Consider the following 22,586-nt stretch of genomic DNA (forward strand, 5'->3'; position numbering starts at 1 on the left):
AACTTCATAAGTCGGGAAGCAATTAACTTTTCTTAGATATACTATATATTAAAATGAAGCGACTTAATTTCAAATTTGAATTATCTTTCTTGAATCAATAAAAATGTGAAAACTATTATTCATATTGAAAGATAACAAAATATTGATACCCGTTCTTCGTAAAACAATCACAAGCATCAACAATGTGAAATTCAATTATTCCCCTATTAATATTTGAATTAACATCAATGCTGCACAATAAAACATAGTGTAAATAATCATGTTCAATGTAACAATTAAGACTGTAGAATGAAAAGCAGCTTGTAAGAACTTGTCCTGACGGTTTCATTAATATTTTGCTTATAGTACATCTTCTGAGAAACAGCTTTTTTATGCAAGAAAAAAAACAACTTAAAATGTATTTTTTTGTAATATTGTGTCTGATTATTTTTTTTATATAAAACATATACTTTATTCAACTTCATTGATATTGTTTGTTTGTTTGTTTGTTTTTTTTTGGTTTTGTTTTTTTTGTTTTTTTTTGTTTTTTTTTTTTTGTTTTTGTTTTGTTTTGTTTGGTTTTTGTTTTGTTTGTTTGTTTTGCTTTTGTAACTGCACTAGCACGTAATACTTGGTTAGAAATGAATGATTTTGCCCTAATTCCAATGTTGGTCATTAATGTGCCTTCGTGTTATTTGACTTTTTTATTTAATTTGAAAGGGTGTCATCGTTTTATTACCGTGGATTTATTATTTTTGTTGTCGGGGGCCTTTCAGAGCTTAATTAGGGTGTGTTTACATGTATTGAAGACCTTTTGAAGATCTCTATGACTATTTACTATTTTATACTGTTAGACGATGCTGCATTTGTTGCGTTTCACCATTTCTGTTGCATTTTTATTGTTAGATGCACATACGAGATGATGTGATATCGGCAAAAATACCGAATGGTCAGCGAGTGGGATGATTCAAATACGTCAAAATAAAAAAAACATTGTCTAAACGCGAAAACATGAAATAATACACACACAATGAGGCGAACCAAATAAATAAGAGTACACATGAAACCTAAGATAAAGAACGAAGACGTCACATAAATAAACTAAAGCAAATATGAATTTTATTATATTGAATTTAAAAGTTTTGTATTAGATTTAGAACTATTTTTGAAAAAAAAATATATGGTAAATTTACTAAGTTTCCTGTTTTTTTCGTCATATGATATCGTTTAGAAATATCTAACTGTACAAAGCGTTTGTTTTAATGTCATTTTCTGTCATTTTTATTACAACTTAAAAATATTGTTATTTTATTGTTGATAGTTCATTTCATTTTTTTTACAAATTATTTGTTTACTTCATTAAATATAAAATTTGAAATATGTTTTTTATTTTTGTTTTTGTGGTTTTAATATTGAGTCTGTAAACTGTGTCTTCGACTCAGAAAGTTTCTGTATTGCTTTTATTCATTATTCTGTTGAGCCCATTCAAACAAATAGAAGCCAGAACCCTACTTTCATTCTTTATGTCTTATATTAGAATACAAAATATATCTGTATCTGGGCATTATAGGTAATTTGAAGCCTTTCACAAGATAATTAGCAATGTATTGCTATTTTATTGTTGTCTGATATTTGGCTTTTGATTTGTAGATATACTTCTATCAATTTGTTCAGCTTGCCATAAGATATTCACATCACAATAGTCATATACCTCATGATACTGTATATTGTTAGTCTAGTGGAAAGGGCAAATTGAGTTATTATAGAACCATTTGTTTTTGGTGAATTAACTTAATTTATTTCATGCCAGAGATACGCCAGTTTTATGAAAGCTTTATATCCCTGTAGTTTTGACCTTTACGGAAATAAAACCAGCCAACTACTTTAATATGACAAATAATTCAATTTTTTGTCTGGTGTTAATTTCAAAATTCTGCTGATCACATATAAGCCTTATCTATTAACATTATTAGATACAAATTATCGTTTAATAGGACAATTATACTTTATTGTCATTTAAATTTTTTAGACCTTCGATAACTTTGTCCCTGAAGAGTCCATGCCGAGCTTGGAAAATGCCACGAAGCCCCAAATGCCATATTTTTTGATAGATGATAGCAGTAAAAAATGACAAATATTGTATTCTAGTTGTTCAAGAAATGCACAGTAATTGTGTATGTTTCTTTTTTCAAAATAGATAATTTTGTAGAGTTTTGGACATTTTGTTACATTTCTCTAGTCCTCTATACGAATTGTATTTTTAAATTTTTCGTAAAATCGTCTAATGACGTACCGCAAGCATCTTTTAAGCTGATGATGTAGTAGCAAAAGAAGTTCTTAGGTGAAATGAAAATGATAAACTCAAAATATTGTCGTTTTAATTAGTATTTACTGTTCTCACACAGCTATGAGAACACCTGATCTAATGCTATAGTGGTATGAAATTCAAATCAAACTTTATACTTCCAACTCACATTGACTTTCAATTTCCTACCGAAAATAATGACGGCAATTAATTTTAAAATATCTCAAACAGATGTGTACTGGTATCACAGAATATTTTCAAAACATGAAATACTTTACACAATGTGAATTTTTCTGAAGAACACATTAAAATTTGCATGCAAAAGAAATGTATTATAAGAAGATGTATAATAGAGAGGTGCGAAAATATCGCTATTCTTAGTTTCAAACCATTTAATGTCTTGTAACTTGGACATAAAGACTTTCTTCACACTTCATCCAAGATATCGTTCATAATTTCTTCATGAAATTAATATTTTATAACTTCGAAATAAAACTTGCATAATGAATTTTCAAATTGAATTGAAGTTAACCCTTTTTTATAGGGTTAAGATGAAAGGGGTCTTGACATGATGAGAATTTACTTAAATTCTGGCTAAATTCATCGGTTTAACAATCTGGTAAGTCATTATTGCAATATAGTGAATAACATATATCTTTTTCAGAATTTTTATGAACTGCTTTTATTTATTTCAAATATATACATGATAAGTTCTTTTCTTTCTAGACTGACATTGCCCCCTTCTTTTAGCAAGGCATTTTTTGTCAAGAACATATTATTCATCGCTTTACTTTAGAAAATTTCATAATAAGTATTTCATTTTGATCTAATTTATGGTTGTTCGAGTATGATGACAACAAATTCACTTAACTATAGAATTGATTCCTGATCGTCATGTACCCCTTAGTTGTATTCCTTAACAAGACAATTCCTGACAGGTACGTACCCTGGTATTCTGTTTCTTAACGACTCTTGATCATTATGTACGCCTGTATTTTGTTCCTTAACAAGATAATTCCTGACAGGTTTGTACCCCGGTGTTCTGTTTCTTAACGACTCTTGATCATTATGTACGCCTGTATTTTGTTCCTTAACAAGACAATTCCTGACAAATATATACCCCGATGTTCTACAATTCTTTACAATTCTTGATCGTTATGTATGTCTGTATTCCGTTCCTTAACGAGATAATTCCTGATAGGTTTGAACCTCTGTGGTCTGTTCCTAAACAAGAAAATACATGATATGTACGACCTGTTTCTAAACAAGAAAATATCTGATAAATATGTTACCCCTTTGTTACATTTCCTAACGACTCTTGGTCGTTATGTATGCCTGTGTTCTGTTCCTTAACAAGATAATTCCTGATAGGTTTGAACATCTGTGTTCTGTTTCTAAATAAGACAATACATGATATGTATGACCCACTGTGTTCTTTTACTAAACAAGAAAATACCTGATAAGTATGTTACTCGTCTGTATTGTTTGTTAACGACTTTTGATCGTTATGTATGCCTGTGTTCTGGTCCTTAACAAGATAACAAGATAAGGTATAAACCCCTGTGTTCTGTTTCTGAACAAGAAAATACATGATAGGTATGACCCACTGTGTTCTATTTTAACCAGTAATTTCTTGATAAATATTACACCCTATGTTCTATTTCTTAACAAGTAAATTCGTGGTAGGAATGTACCTCTGTGTTAATATTTCCTGACTATCATATTCGTAATGTGAAATGTGCATATTTATATACAACAAGGAAATACATCACATTACAAAATTCAATATATCCTTCTGGAGCATCTAATGTCACCCTATGCCTTTATTTTATTTTTTTTATTTTTTTTTTTTTTGGGGGGGGGAGTTTATTTTGCGGGCGCTTTAGTTTTTGTGCTCCGTTTAGTTTCCTTTACTATCCATTTTTTATATGTTATCTTTTTAATCCAGTTCTAATGTATGTTTACAATTTGTTTGTTCTGTAAACATTGTTTGATTGTTCCCATTAAGTAGGTTTTTTTGCGATCAATTCCCAATTTTGTAAATAATTGCTTCATGTTTTTACCTCCTGGCCATGCATTTAGATTTTGACATTTTTGAACTATCACATTGTTCACGTTTAAATATTTTTTTCCAATATTTGAATGTATTTTGGTTAACAGATTTAAAGGAAGATTTTGTATTTCTTAAATGTATATCTTTACAATTGAATTATTTTGTAGAGATTGTGGGATGGGTCCCATTAAATAAGACTGTTTGCGATCTATTCCCACTTTGGAAATAAGTCGATTTTGTCTTAATCACACATGGATGAGATTTCTACTACCTAATTAAGTAGGTATTAATGCTTCAAATAAGTTGAGTGAGGTTGTGCGCGCTATAACACATAGATTTAACCCACCATTTCGTTTGAAATGCCTGTACCAAGTCAGGACCATTGCCGTACCATCTACTCCGATGGTGTGATATCTATTTTGTCAGATTTAATTTGGAACTAACATGATTATGGATCGGATTAGTGTACGGTAATTCTGTTGTTACCCTTATTTGTTCGAGTCCTTCTTATTATTGATACACTAATTTGTTTTATTTTTTAATTCACGGAGTATAATCGGACAAGCAAAAGTAATTTAGAACATCATAAATAAATTGTAGTTTCCTGTCGTTTATTTTGATATCACGAATATCATTATTTTAAAACAACATTAAATAATGTTGCTTTTATACCATTTAATTGAAAATATTCATAAAGAGCAAAATCGATTATCTTAGTAAATTAATTTAATCAAATATGTAAAAGAATAACACGTTCATATGATTTTATGGTATTTTAATGCTAATCGTCAAAATATTACATTGTAATATACAACTTTAACATGAAAAATTTAAAACTAAGTAGAATAAGCCTATAAAATATATGCCACATTCAGGTTTATCATAAACAAAAAGTAGGATGTGATAGTAATAAATCGTGAAATATTCAGATATGGGAAGATAAAACAAAATTACAAATTATTTTGTTTCATAAATGCGGAACTAAACCAAACCCAGGGGATCATATTTGAAAAGATACTTAATCAGTAAATAGATAGGTCTGGTTTCCTGAGGATAATCGAAATTTGAATTTTAGAGTATAGCAACTCGAACTGTTGCATTCATATTTTAGATTCTATTAATTTCATCTTTTCATCTTCAACTTACTTTTCCTTGCTTATGTATAATTGAGCGCTAGAACATATATCCTCTAACACTTTAAAGTGGGATAGTTCTGAATTTTTATTTTCAATATGCAATAAAGTTTTTTTATCATCTAAAATCTAAGAGTGCACTAAACAGTTACATAATTATTAAAATGAGTTGAGTCGTTCACGAAGCTTACCAAGTCGACAACAATCATTACGAACATAATGCTTTGTTAATGTAATAAAGCCTTTATATCCAGATTGACGTTATATTTGTGATGAAGAACAGTGTACACAATTTTAGAGCTATTTTTACCCTACCGGTGCACCTCATCCATGCTCCAAGTTTTAAGTGGAGTTCGGGTGACTCATTTACTTTTGTTACTTTGTACATGTTACTTCAGTAACTTCATGCTCTTTGTTGTGTATGCCTGTTTTCCCTGTCTTGGCTTTATTCTTGGATTATTCTTTTGATTTCCGTTTGAATCTTACTTCCTTTGACGACTCTTTCACTTTTAAGCAATAGAGTATGCTGTATTTGAAATGGATTGCAAAAACAGCATCAAACAAAGATTAAGAACAAAACATCATTTCTTTTATAAAACATTAAAACTTAAAAAAATAACAATGTACGCATAAATACACGGCTACCGATTCAAAGGTTACTCCAAACCTATTTATTTGAATAAATATTTGGGTATAAATTTTAGATAGCCTCCTCATTTATAACAATCTTTACCACTACGCGTGAATTTTGTATTGTATCATTTACCTTTAAGATAATGCTGAATTAAAAAACCATACAGAAATTTGCATACTTTATTTCGGTACTTTACAAATACTCTATTCAACCTCAATGAAATCTCAGTTTTACAAGCGACTTTTGATTTAAAACTATATTGGCAGAAAGTACTCAGTTCTAGGTTCAAAAACTAGGTCCAAAGATTTTGGAAGTGTTTTAAATTAAAACGTTTTCAGAAAAAAATATATTTTGACATGCATTTTACATACGACTAGAAACCACTTATGTCATATTCCCAACGTTCTATATGCCATGTATCATCTACATTGGGTTTAATCTAAAGGAGTTTATTTATCATCAAAATGGTGCATGTAAATACTAAAAACTCTAACAACCTGTATTGTACAAATAAAGGGGTCTCCATATCTTCCTACACTTCATGACAGCATAAGATTTGGCGATTTTTAGGCAAAAAATGTATGCGAAAGGTGTTGCTGATTTTTAAAATAAACATTTCGCTGAATTCATTTTGGCGTTTTAAGATAGGGCTCTGAAATACGCCAAAAATTAGCCGCTTTACGGTAAGTAATATCGATTAAAGTAACAATTTGTGTGAGTATATAACTTTAATTCTTTGCTAGAAACATATACAGTTTTGCAGATGATTTTAATTTGCACGTATTTGTGTAAGACATAATATTTTGTTGGTGCTTTTCTCCTAGCTGATGAGGTGAATAATTGGTTTATAACCTATCACTATTACGAAATATAAGATACGTTCCCCCAATTTATTATGGTTTTCAGTGACTGATGTTTTTTTAATTATTATTATTATTTTATTTTAGAAACTGTAGGTATCAAAATTTATTAGGTTTTGCAGAAAGTCATCATGTTATCATTGGTATAATCCTTATGACAATGCAGTTATTAAATTTATGTTTATGAATCTCCAAAATGAAATTAGATAACATTACATTTTCATTACTAAATCAGATGGCAGTTTCCTGAAGAGGCGTTACTGTTTAATACTACACTATAAATTCTATACGGGAGAGTTTTTTTAATATCTTAAACATCAGGTGTTGAAACTTTTACGGATTTAAAATTTTCAAGGAATAATATATAACCTTAAATAAGTTCTAACAACGACATCATACAGCAATCAAAAAAAAGAAACACCAGAGAATCTGGCCCTTGACTACTACTTTCGGAGCACTGATCAGAACGAAGGGGACTCTTCTCATGTTGTTGAACTTTGTTGATGAACACCTGAAACCCCTTTTTTTATCGATTTCCCATGTTGATGAACACATACAACCTTATCTTATGAGTGATGAATATACAAAACCTATTATTAGTGTTCCTGGTCCATGAACAAACGAAACCCTTATCTAATAACCTGGTCAATGACCACACACAAAAAAACCTTTATTTATCGGTGTATCTGGTCGATGAGCACATTAAGTACCGTATCTTATTACTTTACCTGGTCGAGATGAGCACAACCATTTCTTTATCAGTGAAATTGGTCGATTAAACATTACAACCCTTTTCTTATCGGTTTACCTGGTCAATGAACACACAAACACCCTTTTTATCGACGTACCTACTCAGTAAACAGAAAAAAAAATTTCGTATCGGTTTATCTTGACGGTGAACACAAAAAATAGCCCTTATCGTTCGGCAGCGGAGGACATCTGCGCAAAAAAGATGATATCTGTGGTCAGAGTAGCGTCCATCATCAATGTTTGAAATCTTCTTTCGTATTTAATATTATAAATAACATTCTTTTTATAATATATTCTATATATCATCTTATATGAAACTTAGTATCAATGTATTTGCGCAGATGTCTTAGCTTTACAGGTAAGCACAAATCTATATGCGCAGATGTCCATTTTTTGCGACAATTGTCCAGCCTCCTCTCAGGTAAATTTGCGCAAATGTCCTTCGCTCTTATCTTATCTGTGTTCATAGTCGATAACCACACAAAAACATTTATTTTATCGGTGGTAGAGGAATACATTAAAGACTTATCTTATCAGTTTACTTGGTCTATGAACAGACAAAACCGTTATCTTATCGGTTTATCTAGTCCATGAACACATAAGAATTTTTATCTTATCTGTGTACCTGGTTGGTGAACACACAATCACGCTTTTTCAGCTAGTGTACCTGGTCTTTGTTCTTTCGCTTTTTTTCTGTATGTAGTTCGTCCTCCTTTTTGTATCGTCATCTTGAATTTGTCGTGAGATTTGGGGTATTGATTTAATCGAAATTTCCTTTGATTTGACTTCCGTTATAATGGTTGACCCGGACTCCTTCTAATAAACAAGTTCGGGACGGCTACCATGGACTTCTCTCTGTGCTGAAAATGATATTTTTGTAAACCCTAGCTTTAATTGTTTATTTGAATTAAATGGATAGTAGAACAAAATGTACATGAATGAATTGAAAGATGATAAGTCAACCACAGACGAGAATTTGTTGTTAGTAAACATTAAAAATGTTCTTGCAGACAGCATGGTTATTGTTAATCTTAATCAGTTCTGTACTTGATATCATATCAGCAATAAACATTAAGCTTTTAAAGTAAATCACCTAATACATAGAGAATAGTATTTCATTGATATATAAGACGTATGGTAAGTATATCAGAAATACACGTCACGTGTAGTAAGTATATTAACATAAGACATCACGTCTGGTAAGTATGACAACAATAGACACCACATATGGTAAGTATATCAGCAATAGACATCACGTGTAATAATCCAAATACCTGTAAATCTTATCAATAAAATATGTTTAAACTAAACGTATGGTTAGTATAACAACAATAGACATCACGTATAGTAAGTATATCAACAATAGACACTATGTGTAGTGAGTATATCAACAACAGACATCACGTATAGTAAGTATATCAACAATACACTTCACATGGTTGGCACATCAACAAAAGACATCACGTATTAAGTATATCAAGAATAGATATTATTTATGGTAAATATCACATATATGAAGTATACCAGAATATATAGTAAGTATATCAACAGTGTACGTCACCTATGATAAACATAACAACAATCATATATATGTTTGTAATCTGTAAAGTATTTTCAGGTTTGTGGATGTCTTTGTAAAATGACTTCAAATTTCAGCTGCGTTTCATTCGTATATATATTTTTCATCGTTATTTTTCTTAACTATGTACAAGTAAACATTTTTGTTTTGTTTTTTTTTAACATCACACTGTCTTCACACTACAAATATTTTACACGAATTTTCTGAATATTAACTTCAGTAAATAGAAGGGAAACAGAATGTTATTCAACAGATAAAGTGGAAATTCGTATAATTTTGTTCTGCTACTGGCTCATGAAAAAAACACATTTGTAAAATACAAGGATGTCCTTGCAAACTTTGTTTTGTCTCTAACAACTTTTTATGTAGTTTTATTTTTATATATATTTTGGAGATATAAATTTAACCTTGAAGTAATAATTAATGTAAGTACTTATTTCTCATACAGTGAATAAGTCTAAATGGATGTGGAATTACAAATATGCATTTGTTTTACCTTACTAATTTTCTCACAAAGAATATAGCATTTTGTGCCAGAAACGACTGATTTGATCAAACTGATACAAGATGGAAAACTACAGTTTTATATCATTCCAACTTATCCTTGTTTATATATTCTATAAATCCGTTTAATAACTCGTGTGTGCAAATGTTTTATTTTTTCTTTCATTTTAATCGTTCCAATTCTTCAAACCGAATAATTGGTTTTTGATCAAAGTTCTATCTAAGGGTTTCCCTAATACACAGAGCATGCGGTCTTTTGTTTTATTCTTTCATTTAAAATAGTGCAGTTATCATGACTTTACAATGTTTTATTACAACTGTTCAATAGAATCCTAGAAAAATTAATCGTAATATTTTGCATTTAGAACTCTTTTTAATTTTGTCTATCAGTTTAACAGCGAAACAGTTTTAAAACATCCATTCTATTTTCCCATCAATCTTATGTAATGCTGACATCAAATGAAAATGCTACATAAATTCGAAACTTAATTTTCTAAAATTGTTTCTCTTAAATTGAAAATTTAATAATTAAGTCAGATAAACATTTAATTCGTTAGTTTCCGTACAACACAATCAGCCTTTCATATTAAAAGTTCCATGTATAATTGAGTTAGTTGTTCGTCATATTGTGTTTTTGTTGGTTTACCTGTAATTCTAAGATGGATATCTGCTTAGGTTTCAGATGTCCTCAATTGTAATTCGATTGTTGCATGATGTTTAAGAATTATCCATTGTTTGTCTCCATGTGATAAATGTCAAGATTTATATCACAGTATTTTTCTATTCAGGTTTAATTCCGTCAACTCGGATATTAACTATCTGGATTCAATTAGAGTTTAATATATGATAATTTTGATGATTAACATCAGTGACATACTTTATCCCAGTTCTTTGGATTATCACACACTGTGAAAGAATAGTTTTAAATAAACTTAATCTCTATTGTTCGGCATGGATAAAATGTTTGTGAATAAAGAGTAATATTATAGACATATTTCGCCAATATTAATAGTAAGACTGTCGTATTAGATTTTTAATTCCAAATCCAACGTATTTCCAACATCTCCAGCTATTCATCTTAAAGGATTGTAAAGATATCAAGATACCACATTTCACTAAAATAGTGAATATTTTACACAGTTTTGGAACCATATAACTTTCTATATAGGTTATCAGAAAGCATGAAAAATACTGCATTCCAAGTTAAAGTCAGATTGGATTCTGCACTTACATTTTTGTATTAAGTGATTGTCTAATTAAAAGGATTGTATTTGCAGATCCTTTCCTATCCAACTGTATCTTCTCCTATTATAATTATCTGACAGCTTTATCACACAGACATGCTCGTATAGATTAGTATTAATTATTTTCAAACACATACTTTTTAGTTTCTATTTATTATAAGGTCGATATTGTGCTCCAACCCGGTTATGTGCTTTTTATTCTTACCCTGGTGGCAGTCGATATATCAAGCCTGTGAAAGATTGATTTTTAAGCAGACCTTTCTACAAAGGGTCTCTTAACTTTTAAATAGGAAAGTTTCACAAAACCATAATTATAACTAGTTATAAAATAACTTTTTATAAATGCTTAGTTTACAACTAATGACTGTTTTGAATATATAAAAAATCATTAATATAAATATAGGAGACATATTATGACTGTCAATAAGATAGGCATCCACCAAAAGCCAAGCAACGAACAAAAACATTTCTACAGATCACCATCAGTAAAAATTCATACTACAAAGCAAGCTGTAAAAGGCCCAAAAAAGTTGTTTTTTTCAAAAAAGACCAAAATGTCAATGTCGTTAACTTTTACTGTAACAGTAGAACAGAAGCGACACAAGAATTAAATATGAAAGAACCTAACATTAACTTTTGTTTTGGTCATCAAAAAGCAACATACTTATTTTATAGTGTATGAAAATGTTACCTGACGGGTCAAGGGCAAAAACTTTAACATCACTTTCAGAAATAGGAATTTTACAAATGTATAGTATTCTCAATATTGTCCACCTTACGAAACCTGCCTGCGATTCACATAATATTATTGTTTTAAGACAGTTCTTATACATCTTAAGATGCAAAGCATCGGAATCAAAATCAGGTCAAACTTTGTTTTACGTATGAAAGCCATATTGAGGGAAGAGCTTGAGCAGTTTGGTTATGGACAGTCAGCTTTGCTTGTTTGCTGTTCCGACAAACATGTTTTTACAAGTTATTAGAAAAACTTGCAATGTACTCAAAAATAAGTGTTTGCGGTGGTGGCTTCCTTGGTAAGAAATTCAACTCCATCTTAAGGAAAAGTGACTCAATATATCCTAATGAAATTTTGCATGTTGATCTAAGAGTCCTCGAGATTATACTTATTTTACAATAATCTTGAAAATCAGCCCAAGTTTACTCGGATAAGAATCTAATTTACGATATATCCTGGGTGTAAAAATATTGGAAAGAAAATGATAGGCGATAAGGTCGTGGTAAGTGTTAGGACTTTTACATTTGTAAAAGCGAAACATTATACAAATTTGTTGTCAAACTTGAAATTTAGCGTTTCAAAAATGTAAAATTTAATAATAATGTAAATAAATAATAATAATTCCTAGAAGCGAAAGCTGCAAACATTTGTTTTAAGAAGATAAAATCAGAACATTTATTAAGAAACCTTAAAGCTAAAACCAAGCTTAACAGGTTAGTTTGTTTTCTTTTTCTATCATTAGAAACTTTTTGCGTAAGTGCAAATCGTGAGTGACTGCAATAAAAAGCCATAAACCCTTACTCAAACGTTCTTGGTTAGGTTTACGGGTTTTCCCATGCTTCTTCATTTCTCAGTTTACAATTATGGTATAAATTGTTCAGTTGCGTTTAAAAATTATTTGTTTGTCTTTTCAAGAGGCATCAAAAGCTCTAAAATAACAGACTTTTTTTCAATCCCTAAAAGGACAAGTTGCAGTGATGTGACTGTAGACAAAAAGACTGCTCTGAATTATAAAATAAAGCAATTTTCTAAGTTATAACACCATATAATAACCAATTAGGTGAAGTTGCTTAAACGTTACATAAAAGTTATTTTAAGATTATCCACATGATAATACGATGTGTATCTCTGTTTCTCCTCAGTAATGACATTTTTATCACAAAGTAAAAATTACTTTCTATCAATCACAATTGGACTTTACAACCGCCATCAAGAAATTGCAAACAATTAACCAATGATATTTCATCAAAATATAAGGAAATGATTATTCAACTGGTGATACCTAATGGTAATTCGATAATGCACATTAAAATCAGTATATGTCTGGTGGAATCACTTATCACTGTGAATTATTCCTTGAAGAAAACTTTTATCTTTTTACTAAAACAATTTTAAAAAATTATTTGACAAATTTCTTTATCTGAGTAACGAAGAGGTGCTTAAACACAAACAAGTTGTAATTAAATTTTATCTTTTTTGGAAAATTTGATGATAAAGAAACTATTTTAACTCAAACATGTAAGAAAATTAATTCCATTTTCATTAGCATAAGACGTTAAAGCAATCAGATAGTTGATTTGGTAAAACCAACTTCCCCGACAGAGATAACTGAGATTTCCGTAATTGTTTTAGAGCTGTTTATGTCTTTCGGATATCATCGTCTTTGACAGTCATTTAAAGAACATCAACAGAACATGAAAAAATATTTAAGACTCAGAATTTTGATGATACTTTGAAAGAAATTCGTTGTTTTATCATCTTCTATCTTTTTGTTCACACATTTTTTCCTCTTTAAAAATGTTTATTCATTAAAATATTTGAAAGCTATAACGCCTCAAATTCCATCTTAAAGATAAGGCTTACTGGAATTTCCCGTGATTGGTTTTCAAAATTTTATCAAAGTAGGGTTTTCCTTAGACACAGATATTAGTTTCTTTGTCATCGTGATAATACTTTGATAATCGCCTTTCAGCGTGCTAAAACAACATGTAGAACGCAACAGAATTTATTTCTTTTAAAATAATCAGTACGTGGCTATGTTTTATCATTTATACATAGAACAATTGTGTAAATGTATTAACTCTTTGAATATGTTGAAAAAACGGAAGCGTAGCCAAAACACAACCATAACCATTCTTTTAATACTCTCACATTTCGAATTGAATTAAGGAGAAACAAAATGAAACAAGATTAAATTATCAAATTTAAATATAACATGAACATTGCAAAAAGGATGCGAGTATTTAGAATAATTTTTAAGAAAAAAAACACAAAAAAACTTAGTATATGGATTATTCCATTTCAGTTTATTTCTTGTGCATTCTTCATCTTCCTTTGAAGTTATAAAGATTCGTTGTCAATTAGGATTTCAGATTCCTTGTCTGTTTTATTTATTTTACTACTGCTATGTTAAACCAATTCTGTATCTTTCTCTTTTCTCTTGACTATTTAACTTATTTCAGGGCAATATACATTTTCAGTAAACAATATTTTCAAGAAAAAATGGGTAAAATAAGTCAACAGAGCAGGTCATACACATGATATTGACATCATAGGGGAGCTGGGCTATTTAAGTTACTGTAAACAGCAAGTCCATTGCATGGTAAACAATGTATTCTTTATCTCAAAGAACAGATTATTATTACTAAGTTATTTTTTTAATAAAGAAATGAAAGCATATTTATACAATTTGAATTTATTTTTGTGCCATTATTTTCTTTGTAGAAAAAAATGTTTATCAAACTACAAACTTTTTTAGGGAACACAATGATTGAAAAAGAAACTGATATATTTAAAGTTTATGACCAATGCATTAAGATTTTTTACTACTTATTGTTGAAATGTACAAAATTAAAACACATTATGAAATGATAACGTTATGGCATTTAGAAATAAAAATAAAAGATCAGTTATTATGGAAGATGAATTCATAATCCTGTTTTCACTATTTCCTTCTGCAAAGTTGGTAGACAATTTGAACAGAAACGTGCAATACACATAAGTGTTTGAGAAAAACCAACACGAACTCCAGTTATAAAATAATCTTGGATTGTCATTTCACTTTGAAAGTCTGTAAGACTATTAAAAAATCACTTAAACATTTACGTGATCTGTATTTGCCTATCCAATGAACAGAATTAGAAACGCCTCCATTATTAGAATGTTTATAATATGTTGATTGTAGAGAAATGATCTGCACCAAAACAAATAGCAGTTCTTTATCAGTTTTGAGATTGTTTGATCTTTCAGGCTTTGATCCCAATGTGTGTCGTGCACAGATATAGAAAATATTCTACAATTTGTGGAATATTTGATGTTATATAATGTCTGTAATGTTTGATCTAATTAAGATTATCACCATCACAAAATCAGTCTAAAGGAATAAATTTCAAAAAACCTACTAAGATAAAAGAATACGAGCAACCAAAAAAAATGACATGCCCTTTAGTTCAGAATTCTTTTATGTAGAAAGGATGCGTTTTGAATTTTTATTAATATTTAAGGCAGATAATTGATTTTCATTTGGTTATCGCAGTCTATTATTGTATAACTTAAACGTTTAGTACTAGATCGAAGTTTTATACCCAGTAAATTGCTACCTTTCTCTTTGATACTGGTTTCATGATGATCACCAATTTGGCTTCATATAAACAATAAACCATAAAATTGGATAATTTTGGCATTTATTTAATATTGACTCAAAACGCTTAAGTGATTTAATTAGTTGTTTATTATTCATGTAAGTGCCATGGGACAAAAAGGAAAGTTTGAAATTGAGAAAGATAGGGAAAAAAATGATAATTCTCAACAGACATCCTTTTGCACCCAGAAAATGTTCAGTTTTCGGATGACAGAATTCAAACTACCATCAAATAATTATAAATGTAGAAAACATGTTCTACAATTTATTTACAAAACACTGTGATCCACAAGTATTTGATGTAAGGAAAGTCAATGTTGTAATGAAAAATTTATAAGAATTTATCCGGCTTTTGAATGAACAGACAAGAGAGACCTCCCTATATACAAAACATTTGTACATCAGTATGCATCATTTTGTATAAATGTAATGTAAAAAGTTGATAAATCTAAGATACAGTTCGGAACAGTACAGATTATACACCGGTCTATTATATAAAATTCCAAATGATTAGAAAGCATTGCTAATGCCAACTGTGGTTCTCGTCCCTAGTACATGTTATATTTATATTATAATATATTAATTATATTTATTGATGACTTGTTTTATAGAGTGATCAAAGCTATATATTCATCTGGGCTTTATAATCTTTATAATGGAATTTTTTTTTTTTTTTTTTTTTTTTTACCATTTACTATATATTTTATACAATGGTCTTAAGACTTAAATTTTAAATCAGATGAGAACATATCAACTCTTTGAACAAAAATACTATTCGACCAGTACAGATCGTTTTATTCTTATAGATAGTGCTAATCATCATAAGACCATATCTATATAGTAAAAAAAACCTTATGGGCTAGGAACCGCACAAATAAAATCTGCATGCCCAAAAGTTCTTGTTGATAGTCCTCCAGATATGTAAAAGAAAACATATATCGCTACTGTTTACTAATTATGTTGAAAGGGAAATAAAATGGCTCCTCGGGATCGTTTATGACACTAGTTTCAACAATATTAAATTTTTAATGATGCGCATTATTCTGAATCCAGTTATATTGAGTGATATCACTCCATCATTTTATTCTTTGTTCAGATATACAAGAAATATATTAACGAGTCTACATAACCAAAATTTATACCTTTTTGAAAAACATAATGGGACAGGGGTTTTGTAGAATCTTTTTGTCATATAAAACTGAATTATTATTTCAAATATGCAAACAGGGACACAAGGAAAATAATTACTGTATTTGGTAATAAACTCTATTAATATTGCATATAATTTACTGCATATTATCCTCTTGTTACATAAAACTTACTTTATAGTGCATGTTAAATTATACTGGCCTGTGAATATAATCATAAAACAAAATTTTATTATTCAATAGACAAATATACCCAAATGCGTATATTACATCTTTATGTATTTATAATTCATGCATATTTCCTGTGTAATTATTCAATACTCTAGAAGAGACCTTTAATTTGTAATGATCAACCGGGTTATCAGAACCAGATCTAAATAGTTTGATTTAAGCAACTGAATTTAAATTTGTGACAATATATTTCATTTCTTACATGTGTGACTATCTTAGTATCATAACGAAATGCTTTGGCCTTTTTTGTAATTTTGACCTAAAATAATTTGAAATTCAGATGTTAAGCTTTCTTCCCAATGCTAATAAATATTTGAATTGTTTAGCATCTACTTAAAAATCCAGTATAAAATAACTCTAACGACACTCAAGAAAGTTTAGAAAAACGATTTATTTCAAGGTTTAAGGCATCATTTCAGAAATTTACGATTGCCACCAGCAGCATGATAGTTGTTTTTATTGTCAACCACGTAGGTAGTTTTGTCGTATCCACATGGACCCTCAAACCAAAATATAAATGTTCCACTTTGTCGGAGATTAGCTCCGCCGGCCTCACTCGTGCAAATTTCGGTCTTCAACCCATTTTCTTTTTATTTGTTTCTTAACATGTTATTCCCATTCACTCTTTGAAGTATAATTCAAAAGCTTTCCCTAAAATTGTTTTTAATGTTAAAAATTTAATTTCAAACTGAGCTTACATCATTGTTATTTTTTTTATTCTATTATTTTTTTATTATTATTTTTTTTTTTCCTGTTAATACATTTTTATAATATTATTTTCTTTTTATTTTAACTTTAAAACATTATCAAAAAGAACTGGTATTCACTGCTGCAACACTTTTAAATCATGGCCATAGAATGTTTCCTTACAGAAGGACTAGACGTTCATGAATATCCGTACTCAAACGGATTATGATTATATTTGAGTCATAAGATTTATCTACGGTTTTGGTTTATCCTTTTTTTTAGTTTCTTTTCACTTACTGCTTTTATTTTGAACAAAACTTGTCATATTAACATTGTTTTACAAACAATCGCAAAGTGATTGGGTTTTTGACATTTAAATCACAGCTTATTCCTAGCATTATATGTACTTTTGTCATTATCATTACAGTAAGAACTACAACAAATTGTGCAAAATGTGTTATATTATATATGTGTGTAATCTGTTTATATATGTATAGACATCCTTGCATCAACGGTCTTTGTTGATACTAGCCGTGTATACTATTTGTCTATATAGTAATGCACTAACAAATAAGTGTAGAGTTTCCACGTCACATTCCATTAGACTTCTTTTATGTATATTACTTTTATGTGACTGTATCTGTATTTCGATGCAGATCCTCTTCTGTCTTACCCGATACTAATCGAAAACGCTATCCAGTTATACGTCATGCATTAATGTTCACGTTCTAGATTTCCTTACGAGGAATTATCACTCGATTAATGAAGGCTATATTTTTATTTAGCCTAGTTGGCCGAGTGGTCAAGAGCGTTGAACAGAGCAGACCTGCTGACGAGCGACCAAATTTGCATCACAAATCGATTTCAGAGTTTGAATGTACATTTTTGTACTTTAAACTTGTTTATATATACATCTAAGAATTTGACGATTCTATTCGCTACACTGATCCATTGGATCATGCTTGATATTAGCATATAAGGGTCTGAAAAATCCCTATAAAACGAATTAAATCTCGGTAAGCGAGACAATGATGTCCAATTTTTTTTAAATGTATGGACTTGGGTGAAATAATGAAACAAATTCTTTGGGGCCAACATTTCATGGCAGTTAACCAATGAAGAGATTTCAGTTATGTGATTATTAATATTTTAATGTCATGTGATACAGTAGTGTTTAGCCAAGATCTGGATGTCCCTTTGAAACTATTTGTAGATTTAAAGGTTGATCTTGAGTTCCAATGTAACATTCTACATGAACTTTTTCACCCTTTTGAGTTTTTGAATCACAGTGAGTGTTGGATTTAAAGTTCTACTTGTCTACTTGAATTAAAAACTGGGCTTATCTATACTAATTAACCCTGTGTTGTCAAGGCTGGAGGATGAGTCCTCCTCTAGATTCGATTTTGTGTCATTCAATTATTCAGATTCTTGTCATTTGTGTTACGGTCGGCGCTGTACTTATGCAGATGGGTGTTCTCTTCCAACACACAAATCGCTACCGTAACGTGACGGACCTGTCGAATATAAATGGAGCAAGCCAAATAAGGATTTTTTTTTTGTTGAACGTGACTTAGGCGGCTTTGCAGTAGTTTAACTCTTTAACTTGTTGTATTTGGTTTCTTTGAATGCAATATATCATGGATCATGAAGTAAAAACTGTTTCTCGTAACATTATGGGACGAATGAACTCCTACAAATCCTCAACTGATATATTGATGAAATTGAGTTTGGTGAAAATATAGTACATGTACAAGATGCCGAATCGTCAGAGACCCGCGGTTGACTACGTCACACGATGTAGGGGGTTACAAAGCGCAAAGTCAACCGTGGATTTCCGATTATGAAGATGCTAATGTATTCACAAAAGTTTATAGATAAAACAATCTTTCAATACATCTAATCATTTTTAGATTCGACATTGTTCTAACTATTAGTTAAAGCTTTTTTTTTCAAACATTAAAATTTGTTTCTAACTAACTCTTTGATCCACAAATTCTAATTAGCTGACCGTTTGTTATAACATTTGGGTCGATCGGTATTACAATGTAATCATATTTACTGTTATCAAACCTACGACTCATTTCGTTTTTTTCTTTTACATTTCTTTTCATTTACCGATTTTTTTCAAACGCATGGTCAGGAATAAAAACCGAGAGTGAAACATTTTGATGTCTTTCCTTTCCTATGTCTGCGTGGTATTAGTGGAAGCAAGTCAACCATGTACTGCATCAATTAATTAATTATATGCTGAAGCGCGGTGAAGAAGCAACTTCCGGAGTGAAGTTTTTTTTTTTTTTTTTTTTTTTTTTTTTTTTTTACTTGGCCGGAGATCCAGCCAATGACCCTCTAAAGTCAAGACGAGCGTGCTTGTTCAATAGCCCAAGGTTTCTCTAACATTTGACTCTTCTTTGTATATCTCTTTTGCTTCAAATTTGAGCGTATACCTGTATCTTGATACCCCTCCGTTCGAACTTCATAGTTTTGCACTCTCTACTTCTAAAGTTGTTATTATATTATTATGTTTTTTTTTTATTTGAACGGAATAAAGGTTTACATCAGCGTAATATGGACTTTGCTATAACCCAGATCGCCGGTAAGGTTGCTGGTAAACGATTTATATTTAGTATCTGCAAATCCTTCTTAGTCCCTTGATGCATTGTTATGCTACTTTATATTAATGTTTATGGGTATGTTATAGTGCACATATGCAATTTTGATTTTTGATCGGAATGGATTCGTATATTACATCACCGTAAAATTACTTCAGGTGGATAGTAAGTTGTATGAATTTGGTATTCACAACTCCTCATAACGTTGTGGAAAAGATTTTTGTGTAGAGCAAATCTAATTAAAATAAGGCCTATCAATCATCCCATCCAGTCACTGCAAGTAGGATCTGACAACACTCCGTTCTATTTTTATTTTTTTTTGTTCTGATGACCTTTCTGATGAGCCAATCAAAATTCATCTTTCACGATTTTAAAAGCACAATTAACAGGGAAAAACTGTGAATTCTGAAAAGGTCATCTGAACAGAAAGTAGAATGAGGTGTTGTTAGATCATATTTGTATATAGTGAGTGGAACAATTAATAGGTCTAATTTTAATTAAATTGTAATGTGATTGTGCACCATTAACTCTAATTTCTTAATCTGCGTTGTTTCCTCTAGTTTCACTTGTACTTTGTCATTATCTGGAATGAGGTCGCCATTTATTATCTAGCAAATTTTAATGTGATGCGGTGTCAAGTTCAGATTTGAATAAGGTTTGGTTGTTGATTGGAACTTAAGGATTAAAATTGAATATTTCGCAAACATGTGTGAGGTATATGTCACAGGGGTGCCATGTATCACATTAATACTATAGTTTTTTTTATTATATCTACATTCCTAAAGAAGTCGTCCACTTTATCCACTCTCTTGGTAGAATTGTTTTATATTTGGTTCACAGCTTTATAAAAATTTTCTTTTTATCATAGTAGAATAAAATTCACTCTTCTGTTTGACAGGACTTCAAGTTTAAAAACGCATGTTTATTTTTTGGTGCACTTTGAAGCTTGAACATTATCCAAAACGAGAATCTTCGAAGTGTTTCATGACCTGAAGTTCGAAGAACAGCAACAAATAAACTAGTACTATAATTTTAATGTCATAAACGACGTAGTTGAAGATTATACAAGCGCGTGGGTAAAGAGAAGAAACAGGAACCAAAAATGACTCACGATCAGCTGACTGTGTAAATGAAATACATAACGTCTTTTGCCAGCACTCCACAGTTTAGTTTAGTTTCGCACTTTTGGCTAGGGATGAAAAATGACATGAATGGAAACCGGTAGTTGCTATAGTGATTAAAAATGAAGAATCTATTGTTGAAAAAACATTTTCTGAAAAAGGGGACTTTTAAAAGTATTTTGCAATGTTTTATATATATTCAATGTTGAAGGGGCTTTTTTTCAATGACAATTTGACTTCATTGTGAAAGTGAAAGTAAGTCAATTTTTTACCATGCTAAATTTAATAAGTGGATTACAAAGTGAAATAGCTCAAAATCTAACCGGCGATGCCCATATGAGGAAGGGGTTTTTGAAGGGAAAAGTTTGAACAGTTTCAGGGATTGAAATAAAAATTTCAGATATTTTGCGGGAAATTTGATATTTTTAAACCTGATTTTATGAACTTTTTTGCAAATTTTCGCATATTTTTGCATGGTTTCTATGGTAACCCTACATGCTGTGGGTAATTTTTTTCCAGAAAATTTTTACTGCATCCTGAAGGCCTTGGCTTGAGCTATTTCTAGATATATAGATTTACAGATGCTTGACAATTTTTTAAAGTGATAAATGTTACAAAGCATCAGATTACAAGACCAAAATCAGGCAGTTCTACAATACTGTGGAGTGCTGGCTTTGTATATCATCGCATTTGCAACCTCAAAAACTGCATGAATGATCGACCTTAATCAGTGAAAGCTGCAAAATGTCTCTCCTTTCTTCATTAAAAATATGTCGTTGTCGCTGCGGATAAAGCCTCTAACAACATTGTTGTTTTATGTAAAGCGCATTACTGTGAATACTTAATGAAAGAACTAGGAGCCAATGATAATTAGGGTAATCCTACACACAGTGCCTCATTGAAAATTCTTTCAAATGAGAAGTCCGAGTACTCAACTTATTTGTATTAGATTCAAACACTACATGAAAATCCACACAAACAAAAGTACATTGCAGAATCATCTACTTTTTTTCAATGAAATAGCTGTCTGTACGGCTCATCAAGATTTCGTCCGAATTCAAGGAGGAACAATAAAAATACTGTGGTATTATTTACTCGCGTAGTGATATTTATCATATTTGTGTTATGAAAAACTCTTCCGCTGAAGTTAACTCTATCGACTTTTTTTTTCTTTTCAACATAATATCACTTTACCCCACGATGAATTGAAAACACGTCTAAAAGAAATCATGCACAAAACCTTCAACTACGAGAATGATGATTCTTACAAATTTGTTGTTTCAGGCTACGATTCTACATATTTTATCACTACAGAACAAGAAGACAACAGTTTCTGCATCGCACAGGAGGTAATAAATATACTAGAGTTTCTC

General features: G+C 30.3%; 1 protein-coding gene across 1 annotated transcript in view; it reads left to right on the top strand.

Moving 5' to 3' along the window:
- The first annotated feature begins 22,497 nt into the window (after positions 1-22,497).
- The window catches only part of LOC148624211 (uncharacterized), a 29,488-nt gene continuing 29,399 nt past the window's right edge, over positions 22,498-22,586 (top strand). Inside the window, exon 1 of the mRNA XM_088566736.1 lies at positions 22,498-22,562. The gene's annotated coding sequence lies outside the window, so the exon portion shown is untranslated. The remainder of the gene's footprint in view (positions 22,563-22,586) is intronic.

Source organism: Perna viridis, chromosome 2 (assembly GCF_037379345.1).
Source record: "Perna viridis isolate PV_CMFRI_1.1 ecotype Kerala chromosome 2, ASM3737934v1, whole genome shotgun sequence".
Lineage (NCBI taxonomy): Eukaryota > Metazoa > Mollusca > Bivalvia > Mytilida > Mytilidae > Perna > Perna viridis.